The sequence below is a fragment of the Triticum urartu genome, chromosome 7A (assembly GCF_056163025.1).
Source record: "Triticum urartu cultivar PI428250 chromosome 7A, HENAU_Tu73, whole genome shotgun sequence".
In the NCBI taxonomy this organism is placed as follows: Eukaryota; Viridiplantae; Streptophyta; class Magnoliopsida; order Poales; family Poaceae; genus Triticum; species Triticum urartu.
Window position 1 is genome coordinate 645,733,786 of NC_141879.1, and position 13,524 is coordinate 645,747,309.

Consider the following 13,524-nt stretch of genomic DNA (forward strand, 5'->3'; position numbering starts at 1 on the left):
AAGGTACTTTCTGAGAGTGCTTCTGAATCATAGAAGTGGTGCCACTTCATATGAGGATTTGAGAACTGTAAATGGAAGGCTCTGCTCGACTTTCAGGGAAGCGTGTGAGCTCATGGGCCTAATAGAGACTGACAAATCTCTTGACGACTGCTTGACCGAGTCTGCTACTTTCCAGATGCCATGTGCTCTAAGAAGGCCTTTTGCAACTATTCTTGTATTCTGTGAGGCGACCAACATCCGTGTATTGTGGGAGAAGCACCTGGAGTCAATGTCTGAGGATTACCGTCGTACCCAGTCCAACCAGGCTGCGCTGGAACAGATGGTCCTTAGAGACATTTGGGATTTGGTGCATTCGATGGGCACAGATATTAAAAGCTATGTCCTCCCGGAGCTGGTTGAGACCGGTGATGGTTCCGGCGACCTCCTAAGGGAGGTTCGAGAGGAGTTGTCGGTCGGTGTGGATCAAGAGCATTTAGATCTGTATACATCCCTGAACATTGAGCAGAGGGCTGGGTTTGAGGAAATCTTGGATCACGTGGTGAACAATAGGAAATAGGTTTTCTTTGTTGATGGTCCTGGTGGCACGGATAAGACTTATCTCTACAAGGCGCTTCTCGCTAAAGTGCGTTCATTGGGTAAAATAGCTATTGCAACCACGACATCCGGAATAGCCGCATCAATCATGCCCGGTGGACGTACCGCCCACTCCAGGTTCAAAATTCCGGTTAAGCTCATGGATAATAGCATCTGCAGCTTCACCAAGTAGAGTGGTACTGCGGAGTTTCTTCGGAGAGCATCTCTCATAATTTGGGATGAGGTTGCCATGACGAAGTGTCAAGCAGTTGAGGCACTTGATAGGTCACTATAGGATATCATGGGATGTGTTATGCCATTTGGGGGGGAGGTTGTGGTGTTTGGAGGGGATTTTAGGCAGGTCCTTCCCGTGGTCCCGCGTGGGACAAGAGCACAAATCACTGACGCCACGCTGCAAAGATCATATCTATGGGAGAGAATTAGACAAATACGCCTCCCGCGTAATATGAGAGCACAGACTGACCCGTGGTTCTCCAAATACCTCTTGAGAATTGGGAATGGAATGGAGGAGACGATCGGTGATGATTATGTGCTTCTGCCTGATGACATTGTGATAGGTTAGACACCTGGTGACGCACCAGTCATGAAGCTTATTGAACACGTGTTCCCATCTCTTCATGAGAACGCATCATCCGGTGCCTACATGAGCACACGTGCTATTCTTTCTACCAAGAATGAGCACGTGGACAACCTAAATGCAAAGATGATTGACAGTTTTCCCGGCCAAGAAAAGGTATACTATAGCTTTGATTCTGTCGATGATGATACACACAATAACTACCCAATTGACTATCTGAACAACCTCACTCCAAATGGCTTGCCTCCCCATATTTTGAAAGTTAAAATTAATTGTCCTGTCATTCTGCTCCGAAATCTCGAACCTAATAATGGACTTTGTAATGGAACGAGATTGATAATTAGAGCTTTCCAAAATAACGCAATCGACGCGGAGATTGTTGGTGGACAACATGCTGGAAAGAGAGTGTTCATCCCTAGGATCCCGATGGCACCCTCGAAGGATATTTCACTTCTTTCAAGTTGAAGAGGAAGCAATTCCCTATTCGTCTGAGTTTTGCAATGACCATAAACAAAGCCCAGGGGCAAACCATCCCAACTGTTGGCATTTACCTTCCGGAGCCTGTATTCTCTCACGGTCAGCTTTATGTTGCACTGTCAAGGGGTGTTTCAAGGCAGACAACTCGGGTTCTGGCAAAGCCAAATAAAGAAATAGATCAAACTGGTAAAAGCACCAAAAACGTTGTGTATAGAGATGTCTTGGAGGTTTGTCATCCAGAAATATTGCTGTGGATTTCTACTATTGGGCGTGTATTTATAATGTTTCTTAGAACTAACATCATATGTTTCTAAATGCAGATTTTTGTCAGTACACATCCTGTTGGCAGGATACAGAAGCCATCTTCTGTAAGTTGCATTGCGAAACATTTTATCGTTCAAAGTTAGCTCTTAACTATTTGTTGGTGTACCTAGCAGTCTCATTTATTCATGGTTGAAAACCTTTGTTGTGATCACACATGCTCCATCCTACATGATTATCATTCCTGAATTAATCATTAAATATCCTGTTATGACGAACGCTTGTCTCAGTAACACTTATTATTTGCTCTAGCAGCATTGCCAGGTTGTTTTTTTATATGCAAATTTGTACTTTCGCTCTTGTCAGTCCAACATTTTTTAAATCTACCTCTACATACATATTTAAAAGGTTCATCTTATCTTATGTCCAGTTTGCACTATATAGAGCAGTTGCACACATGACTCCTTGGGGAAGTTTAGAATTTTTGAATTCATATTGCTGGAGTGTAGATGGAAGTTTCAGTGTGATATGGTGCTTCTAATTACTGTATTGGACTGGCAAGACCTGACCGTCTGTGTTGCGACTAATGAAGATGTACATCATGTGGTGGGGAGATGCACAAGAGTTCAAGCATTGTGTATGACTATTATAATTTCTCGGCACTACAAGATCTGCAGCATTTTACCTATTCTGGTCCTCATTGGCTTCTTTGTGATGACATTATTTTTTAGAAAGCCCAGGCTTCTATTGATTCCTCTGTTCAGTTCTTTTTTATAGAAGAAGGTTAATTTTTCAGATTTGTCCCTGCTTGCGTGTAGGGGACTTTGTTTTCTTATTTAAGAATTATGGTTAATATTTAATTTCATTAGCAGAGAAACTTTGTTATATAAATGTACATGTATTGATGTAGTAAGTATTGGAATATTGCTCTTTTCCTCTGTCAGAAGAGAATAATCCCAAAGAAAGACGATTACCCCCAGCACGACATTTGTATCTACATATTTTACATATATATTGTTCGAGCATGATTTTGAGGCTCTGGCTAGCATCCTGATTGCCAATTTTGGTACATTATTGCCAATTTCTCCAAGCCGGACCTGATATCAGCCAAGTGATGGAGAAATGTGCTCCAGATGTCATCCTGGTGGAGAAAACAGTTTCGCGGGGCATACAGGAGCTTCTACTGAAACAAGGTGTCACTCTGGTGCTTCATATGAAGCTCGACCGGCTGCAGAGAATTGCACGCTGCTCTGGATCTCCTATAGTCTTCTATCTCTAAATAAAAAAAGGCTATATATGCAAAGGCAGGCTTGTTTGTCTTTTCTTGATTTGTAATATTTTCTGGTGCAACCAAACTATCTTTATATGCATATTATTCTCACATATATACTTGTATATTAGTCGAGACGTGCATTTGCACGTGCAAGTTTACTAGTAAGGACTAATAAATCAGAACGGAGGTACTAGCTAGTGAGCAAATAAATAAAGTCATGTGGCTGCAAACTCAGATGGCACAAAAGGCGAGAGCCAAGAGCACATCCGTGGTGCAATTGTGCTGGACACCCCTGGTAAGCCTTTTGTGCAAGAGGGGAGGGCGATGGGTCATCGGTCATCGGGTAGTTACCAGAAAGAATAAGCTGAGAATACAGTTCACTCCACGTTCTTACTTATGAGTGCATGTACACCGTATACCTACAGGTCACTAAATATTGTAGTCTCCCCCGGATGATTCGGCACGTAATTGAACACGCCGGCGATTCGTATGCTAGGCATGCATGCGGCGACCACACTGGCACACACGGTATACGCGTGCGCCCGCGCGTTTCCCGATCGCGCACGACCAGCCGCCGGACTGTTCGTGTGATGCAGTCGAGTAACGCAAAGAACCTGCTCGTCTAGCATCCGTCATCTTCTAGCCCATTGCTACTACCACTACCATGGGAACGGAAGAACTACGCAATTCTGGAACTCGTCGTGGCTCAACGGCTTGCGCCCCCGTGACATTGCACCGGACCTCTTCCATCTTTCTCGCAAGAAAAACTCCTCAGTCCGGCAAGCCATGGCCAACAATCTTTGGATCGCAAATATTGACGTCACCAACGGTCTGTCCCTCGCGCAGATTGAGCAATTTGCTGACTTTTGGGAAAAGGTTTCAACGGTGGCCCTCGAGGATGAAGTGGAAGACTCGATTATATGGAAGTTTTCTAAGGACGGAACGTACTCAGCTTCCTCGGCTTACAAGGCGCAATTCGAAGGCCTCACCTCCTCTGATCTTGTCCAGTCAGTGTGGAGTGTGTGGGCTCCGCCGAGGTGCAAATTCTTTGCTTGGCTGGTTCTTCAAAATAGGGTCTGGACATCAGACCGCTTGATCCGTCGTGGGTGGCCCAACTGCGGCTTGTGTCCTCTCTGCAAGCAAGTGCAGGAGTCCGCGACCCACCTTCTCTTCCAATGCCGCTTCTCTTTGCGCATCTGGAACGACATTCTCCCATGGCTCGGAATGCACCACATCTCTACTTCTTCTTGTTTGGCGAGCGCTTCGGTCAAAGGATGGTGGAACGATAATCTTCAGATTCGTCTCGGCTCGTCCAAAGCCCTTGCCTCATTGATGATGCTCATCTCATGGGAGATTTGGTCCGAGCACAACGCGAGAGTCTTTCGCAACGTTGCAGTCCCTTCGGTGGTAATCATTAACAAGACCAAGCAAGAGGTGTCGCTTTGGGCTTTGGCAGGTGCCAAGCACTTGGGTATTGTAATACCGCGAGAGTAATCTTTTACCTTTTGCCGCTTGCGGCTTTGTCTGAAACCTTCTTCTTAATTAATGAAATGGCAAATCTTTTACCTCGTTTCAAAAAAAAAAAATACTACCACTACCAACACCATGTCCAACCCTTTTGCGCCTTCCGCCAGTGCTACCCGCCTGACCGCGTCGACCATCGTTGCCGCAGTGGTCGGGTCCGGGTCGCACGTCCTCCGCGTCGAAGGCTACTCCCACACCAAGGGCCTCCGCAACGGCAAATTCGTGGCGTCCGATAGTTTCGCCGTCGGAGGGCATCGCTGGTGTCTGCAATACTACCCGGACAGCTCCACCTCCGACAACTCCGATTCGGTAACCATCTCAATGAATCTCGTTAGCCGTAATCTCGATTATGTGGTAGCCACATACACAATCAGTTTGCTGGATCAAGAGGGGAACCCATGGCCGTCGTGCACCTGCACCTTCCGGGTTCCGGCGGCACACGTTCACGATCGGGAAACAAGCTTCGAGCGGCTTTGATCTGGTCATCCGGAGAAGCGACCTGGAGGGATCCTGTTACCTGAAGGACGATGCTTTCAGTGTCGCGTGCGATGTGACCATGGTCAAAAAGATCATCACCAAGGCCATCCCTGCGTCTGAAGCTCGTCGTTGGTTCGTCAAAAAGGAGAAATGAAATGGCTCCTCTCAGCCGATTAAGGGATGGATTTTGCTGTTTAAGTCGCCAGAGATCAAGACCATGGACTCGCTTGTCCAGATACCTGCGTGCTGCCGTTAGATGCGTGCCAATGCTGACTGACAGGGCCTCATTTTATCTTTCATGCCTATTGTAGTGTTTCAGAGCTGTCGATATATTGTACTCCCTCCATTCCAAATTATAGTGCGCCCGTGCTTTTTGAGATTCAACTTTGACCATAAATTTAACCAACGAGACCAACTGTGACGGGAGAAAAAATTATATAATTGAAAACATTTTTCGAATACGAATTCACTGATATAATTTTTGCCCCCGCCATAATCGGTCTTGGTAGTTAAATTTACAGTCAAAGTTGAAGCACGTGAATAGAGGAAGCACTACATCGTGGAATGGAGGGAGTATGGCCAACTACGGCAATCTAGTTTGTGTACGTTCCTGCGGGATGGATGTTAGTTGGAATCTGGCCGGCTTTAATGATTTACTGCCTTTCATCTATTCGTGGCCGGGCCAATTCTCCCGTGTTTACTAGTTTGCCTGTTGGACGATATATATGCTGGTCTCGAGAGACAATTCATACATGCATTCCTGATCATGTACTCCATTTCAACTAATGGAAACCCGGCAAAAACCAACTCAAAAACCGACGCAAAACCGTAGCACGACAAAACACGACGACAGCGCTAAAAATGCACTATCTAACGCCTAACTATTTTGTGTCTGTCATACTGCTGAATAGTTTTATATCTAGAGATATCACTCACATTTAATTTTGCCTAGACACGCATAAAATATTTGCAGCCATGACAGTTTTAGCGCGCTATAGCTAATAGTGCGGAACAATTCCACATACACTACATAGATGTAGTTCTCCAAAGTAAGGCATAAAGTACCCAAAAATACACAAGAGTGCTCGTCCGCGCCTGCACACGGTACCATGTGCCGTTCTTTTCTTGTAGATCCAACACAACATACATTAATGGACCTGAGATAGATTTAATATTGCACTGAATTGACCATACGGCATCCGTAACGTCGTCTGTGTAATGCTGGCACATGCGGCCAGCTCCGTCTTGTGCCCGCGGCCTAGTTCAAGTGCATGGTTTTGTCCTCGTCATGTGCCGTCCTATTAGCGCAACTGATAACTGATATGTGAACTATTTTTAGTTTGCTGACAATTTTTAAATATGTGAACATTTTCTGAATTTGTGAATATATTTTGAATCCACTGTGAACATTTATTAAATTCATGAACACTTATTGAATTAGTGAACAACTTTTGAATTTACCGTGAACCTTTATCGAATTCGTTAATATTTTTTGAACTTGCTGCGAACATTTTTTGAGTTCTCAAACATTTTTGAACTTGTGAACAATATTCGAATTTGCGAACATTTGTTTTGAATTGTTTCTAGAATACTTGAACATATTTTGAATTCATAAAATATTTTTAAATTTGCCACGAACTTATTTTGTATTCGCGGGCATTTTTTGACATCACGAACATTATTTGATTTCACCATGAACATATTTTGAATTTGCATACATTTTCCAAATTTGTATGTTTTTCGAAAACGAAGATGACCCCCGGCCTCTGCATCGATCAATGCATACAACCATTTTTGGTATTATTCAACTAAGACTGACAACATGAATACAAGGATCAACCCAAAGCCACCCATCCGTCGAGCAACACCTACACTCTTGATAATTTGTGCAAACCACATGAACACACACTATCTAATCTGGTAGCATCACGCATCTGCCGTGCATCGGGCCGAGAGCACCACCTGGCCTGGCCGACCCGCAGTGCTCACTGCATGTGCACGCTCTAGATCCGCCATCGCCATCTTCCACCGTCCCATCTTTAGGAGCGATCAATGCATTCACCTTGGCTGACCGTACTGCCGTCGATGCCACCACGGCTCCAGACAACACCACCGCCCTTCGCTCGTCCATCAAGACGCATCCGCCGCCGAGACTCTGCTGCACCATGCCGCCAAGCCCGCCGTCGTCGACGCGATAGATACAACGCCACACCACCCCCTGATCCAGATCGCCGCCAACACTAGCCCAACGGTGTCCACCATCCACATAGCTCCCAAGATGGCGCCTTCAAGAAGGGAACGACACTGAAGGTGTCGTTGCCGCCCACCGCAGTTAGAGCTTTCGCCCGGGAGACAGATGGCATACTGGAAGTAGATGCAGATCTGACGTGCATCTCCATGGAGAAGAAAATGGCGCCCTCGGGCGTCGCTGCCGCTGCGGCAGAAAGGCCGGGTAGGGATTTCTCCCAATCTGAATACCCACCTCCTGCTCAAACCGCATCGAGGATCGACAAGTCTTGTGACCCAGATCCGCAAGGAGAGGCAAACCGAGCAGGGGATGAAGGCTAGTAGGCGTCCTGATCCATATCAGGCACCTCCGTGCGAAACCGATCGCGGGGCACCTGCAGTGTCCCCGAACAGCCGGAAGGATCGGACGGAACGCCTAGATCCGATCCAGGAGCTCACCCTGGATCGCCACACACACGTTGACCCAAGTGGAGGCGCGGAGCTCCTCCGAACGGCCGGGCTGATCAAGCGGATCCGATCCAGGCGCCCACCACCGAGCGCGACAGCAAGCTCCCTGTCGCCACCTTCATTGGTTGTGTCCTGGGCTTGCCTGGTGCCAGCCTTTGGCGGCGGCGAAGAAGGAAAGGGAAGCCGGGGAGGCTAGGCTTTGCGCTATCATCCGAATCTGTGAACATTTTTTTGAATTTGCTACAAACAAGTTTTTAATTCGCGAACATTTCTGAATTTGTGAACACTAGTCAAATTCATGAATATTTGTTTTGAATACTTGAATTTTTCAAGAATCCTTTAACATATTTTGAATCCGTGAACATTATTTTTGAATGCTTGAATATATTTCGTATTCACGGACATTTTTTTTGAATAGTTGAACATTTTTCAAGAATACTTGCACATATTTTGAATTCACGGACATTTCTTGAATTTGCCGTGAAGAAATTTCGTATTCGCGGACACAGGTGGACGTTCAAGAGGTTCATGCCCAACACGGACCTGTGTGATTCAGAAAGGAATCAATCAAAGTTTTTTTTTTGCTTAATTAACTATGATTGCACGACATGAAGGCGCGGTGTGCCACATAGCGGGAGCAGGCGAGCTCGTCCGCCACATCACCGCTCTCGTAAAGTACCTTGTTACAAAACATTATGTATGTTTAGGCTATAGGAACATGACCAATCGGTGTATAACTAACTGGCTTGATTTAGCTTGTACTCATACAGTATTGAATGGAAAACCATCAACGCCTGGGAATGACTGAAATTTACTTGATAGTTAATTGTAGACATACTTAGTCATATGAATCAACTTGTGTTGTACTAGAAAAATAGAGATCGATGTTGCCCAAATACATACCTATACAGTATCAAATCCAGCCCCTCCGACCAAAGTGATAGTCATAACAGCTGGTCAGAGTGTAGGCAGGCATGCGACCAAGTCATGGTCAAGTTTGCTCAACTAAGCATGGAGGGATCCATGCTTCCAAAAATCTGCTTGTACCTGTGCCCTAGCGTAGCCATGCATAAGGGCTGATGAGAAGGCTTGATTACGCCCTATCCTAGATGTGGGCGGCGGAGGCGGCAACAGATCGTGGAACGAACGACGCGGAACAGAGCGCATGCGGTTATTGCGCATGGTCATCAATCAATCAGTGATTCCATTGATGCGTCCATCACGGGAAACTAATGCCATTTGGGCTAATTGTCTTGAGCTTTGGGCTAGCCAGCAATGCTGGACTAAGGCTGGTCATAGTTGGGAGTAACTTATACTAGTGTCTTGCATATGACACTAGTTTAAGTTACTACCTTCATAATGCAAAGTAATATAGTAGTAATATCATAAATGACTTCATTTATTAGCTTGTAGACTCATCCTTTCTCGGGAAGTACTCCCTCTGTTTTTATTTAGTTCGCGTATTAGCTTTGGTCAAAGTCAAGCTTTGTAAACTTTGACTAATTTTATAAACAAAAATATTAACATATACGATAACAAATCAACATTATTAGATTTATTATTGAATATACTTTCACATAGTATAAATTTGTTATGGTAAATTTTTATATTATTTTCTATAAACTTGGTCAAACTTTACGAAGTTTGACTTTAGTCAACTCTAATATGCGGAGTAAATAAAAACGGAGGGAGTACTATGCTACAGTAACATATTATGTTACTCTAAACACCTCTCTCCTCATTAACTACATGCCACATAAGCAAAATTTTCTTGAAATGCGCTATGTTACTATCTAAGTTACTCCCACTATGACTGGCCGAATAATGGAAACTAAACATAGATTATACATTAGACTAGTACTGGCCACCTCTAAAAATCCATTGGGGGGGGGGGGTGCCCCCCCCCCCCGAGCCACGACGCAAAGTTGTGCCGAAGCTGACAAAGGCTTCGACCCTGATGTCGGGGCCCATGGCGGCGTCCTAATACGAATGTCACACCCGCAGGCATGTCGCCTCTGACGTTCGAGAGAAGCAAAGCTTTCGCTTGACGCCTCCCACACCCCATGATGTAGGAGCAATCCAAACTCACCACGACAGGGAGACCTCCACATAATACCGGGTACTCTAGATCCAAATCGTGAACTAAGGGCTAGGCCACCATCACCTGCGACAACTTTGCCAGGACCACCCACCACACCGCACCTCATCACCCAGATGATCGACTCACCCTGCCAACATCAGCCTCAATGTAGCTCATCAGAGAGCCAACCATGAAGCCCACCACCCAGGCCCCCGAGTACTGACTGCCTCCTAGGGCCGTCGCCCCGGGATCTATATACGACCATGAGTACTGCCCGCCCCAAGCATGCCGCCACTAAGCATCGAAGGAACGAGCGGTAAGGTCACTCCTTCCCCACCCCTGGACAAACACCAACCCTGTGGTCAGACCATGATAAACATATAAATCAGTATACCACTGGCTCACCCTGCCCCGATGGGCAAAGGGTAAGCACCCCAACAATCGGGTGAGGGGATGGATTTGCAGCCTGAGGGTAATCCACACCCCTTGGTGGCTGTTGAGGGAGTCATGGACTAAGGGGTCCTCGGGCATCTGGCCTGTTAGCCATGGGCTGGACTGATGGGCTGTGAAGATACGAAGACCGAAGACTGCATCCATGTCTGGATGGGACCTTCCTTGGCGTGTGATACGTCTCCATCGTATCTACTTTTCCAAACACTTTTGCCCTTGTTTTGGACTCTAACTTGCATGATTTGAATGGAACTAACCCGGACTGATGCTGGTTTCAGCAGAATTGCCATGGTGTTATTTTTGTGCAGAAAAAAGTTCTCAGAATGACCTGAAAATCAACAGAGAATTATTTTGGAATATATAGAAAATACTGGAAGAAAGATCCACGTCAGGGGGCCCACCACCTATCCATGAGGGTGGGGCACGCCCTACCCCCCGGGCGTGCCCCCCTGCCTCGTGGGCCCCCTGACGCTCCACCGACCTCAACCTTGACTTCATATATTCACTTTCGGGGAGAAAAATTCAGGGAGAAGGATTCATCGCGTTTTACGATATGGAGCCGCACCAAGCCCTAAACTCTCTCGGGAGGGCTTATCTGGAGTCCGTTCGGGACTCCGGAGAGGGGAATCCGTCGCCATTGTCATCATCAACCTTCCTTCATCACCAATTTCATGATGCTCACCGCCGTGCGTGAGTAATTCCATCGTAGCTAGGCTTGCTGGGTGGTGATGGGTTGGATGAGATTTATCATGTAATCGAGTTAGTTTTGTTAGGGTTTGATCCCTAGTATCCACTATGTTTTGAGATTGATGTTGCTCTGACTTTGCTATGCTTAATGCTTGTCACTAGGGCCCGAGTGCCATGATTTCAGATCTAAACCTATTATGTTTTCATCAATATATGAGAGTTCTTGATCCTATCTTGCAAGTCTATAGTCACCTATTATGTGTTATGATCCGTTAACCCCGAAGTGACAATAATCGGGATACTTACCGGTGATGACCGTAGTTTGAGGAGTTCATGTATTCACTATGTGTTAATGCTTTGGTCCGGTACTCTATTAAAAGGAGGCCTTAATATCCCTTAGTTTCCAATAGGACCCCTGATGACCCACAAGTATAGGGGATCTATCGTAGTCCTTTCGATAAGAGTGTCGAACCCAATGAGGAGCAGAAGGAAATGATAAGCGGGTTTCAACAAGGTATTCTCTGCAAGCACTGAAATTATCGGTAACAGATAGTTTTGTGATAAGGTAATTTGTAACGAGTAACAAGTGTAAATAAAGTGTAGCAAGATGGCCCAATCCTTTTTGTAGCAAAAGACAAGTCTGGACAATTTCTTATATGAGGGAAAGCTCTCCCGAGGACACATGGGAATTTATCGTCAAGCTAGTTTTCATCACGATCATATGATTCACGTTCTGTACTTTGATAATTTGATATGTGGGTGGACCGGTGCTTGGGTGCCGTCCTTACTTGGACAGACATCCCACTTATGATTAACCCCCATTGCAAGCACCCGCAACTACAAAAGAAGTATTAAGGTAAACCTAACCATAGCATGAAACATATGGATCCAAATCAGCCCCTTACGAAGCAACGCATAAACAAGGGTTTATGCTTTTGTCACTCTAGCAACCCATCATCTACTTATTACTTCCCAATGCCCCCCTCTAGGCCCAAACAATGGTGAAGTGTCATGTAGTCGACGTTCACATGAAACCACTAGAGGGATGACAACATACATCTCATCAAAATATCGAACGAATACCAAATTCACATGACTACTAATAGCAAGACTTCTCTCATGTCCTCAGGAACAAACGTAACTACTCACAAAGCATATTCATGTTCATGATAAGAGGGGTATTAATATGCATAATGGATCTGAACATATGATCTCCCACCAAGTAAACCAACTAGCATCAACTACAAGGAGTAATCAACACTACTAGCAACCCACAGGTACCAATCTGAGGTTTGGATACAAAGATTGGATACAAGAGATGAACTAGGGTTTGAGATGAGATGGTGCTGGTGAAGATGTTGATGGAGATTGACCCCCTCCCGATGAGAGGATCGTTGGTGATGACGATGGTGATGATTTGCCCCTCCCGAAGGGAAGTGTCCCTGGCAGAACAGCTCTGCCGGAGCTCTAGATTGGTTCCGCCAAGGTTCCGCCTCGTGGCGGCGGAGTCTCATCCCGAAATCTTGCTTATGATTTTTTTCCTCGACAAACGACTCCATATAGCCAAAGATGGGCATCGGAGGGCCACCAGGGGGCCCACGAGGCAGCGGGGCACGCCCAGGGGGGTAGGGCGCCCCCCCACCCTCGTGGCTGGTGGGTGGCCCCCCTCTGGTACTTCTTGCGCTCAGTATTTTTTATATATTCTGGAAATAACTTCCGTGAAGTTTCAGGACTTTTGGAGCTGTGAAGAATAGGCCTCTAATATTTGCTCCTTTTCCAGCCTAGAATTCCAGCTGCCGACATTCTGCCTCTTTATGTAAACCTTGTAAAATAAGAGAGAATAGGCATAAGTATTGTGACATAATGTGTAATAACAGCCCATAATGCAATAAATATCGATATAAAAGCATGATGTAAAATGGACGTATCAACTCCCCCAAGCTTAGACCTCGCTTGTCCTCAAGCGAAAGCCGAAATCAAAAAATATGTCCACATGTTTAGAGATAGAGGTGTGGATAAAAATAAAATACGGACATGAGGGCATCATGATCATTCTTAGAACAGCAACATATATATATTGTCATATGATCTCTTATGCTAAAGTAACAATTCAATCACAATTTCAAGTATGAATCATAAACTTCATTGAGAACCAACAAACTCTAATCTTAGTCATTGAGGCAATTGCAATTTATCATAACATAGGAAAGAGTCAATATAAGAGCTTTTCAGCAAGTCCACATACTCAACCATCTTTTAGTCTTTCACAATTGCTAACACTCACGCAATATTTATGGGTATGAAGTTTTAATCGGACACAGAGAAAGATAGGAGCTTATAGTTTTGCCTCCCAACGTTTTACCTCAAGGGTAATGTCAACAATAATAGTTCATGAAGACTCACATCCAATTAGCTATATATATTAGGATC

At 45.3% G+C, this 13,524-nt stretch overlaps 1 pseudogene; it reads left to right on the top strand.

The window, feature by feature from the left end:
• The first annotated feature begins 175 nt into the window (after positions 1-175).
• LOC147961018 (uncharacterized) lies at positions 176-3,188 on the top strand (annotated as a pseudogene).
• The last annotated feature ends 10,336 nt before the right edge of the window (positions 3,189-13,524 follow it).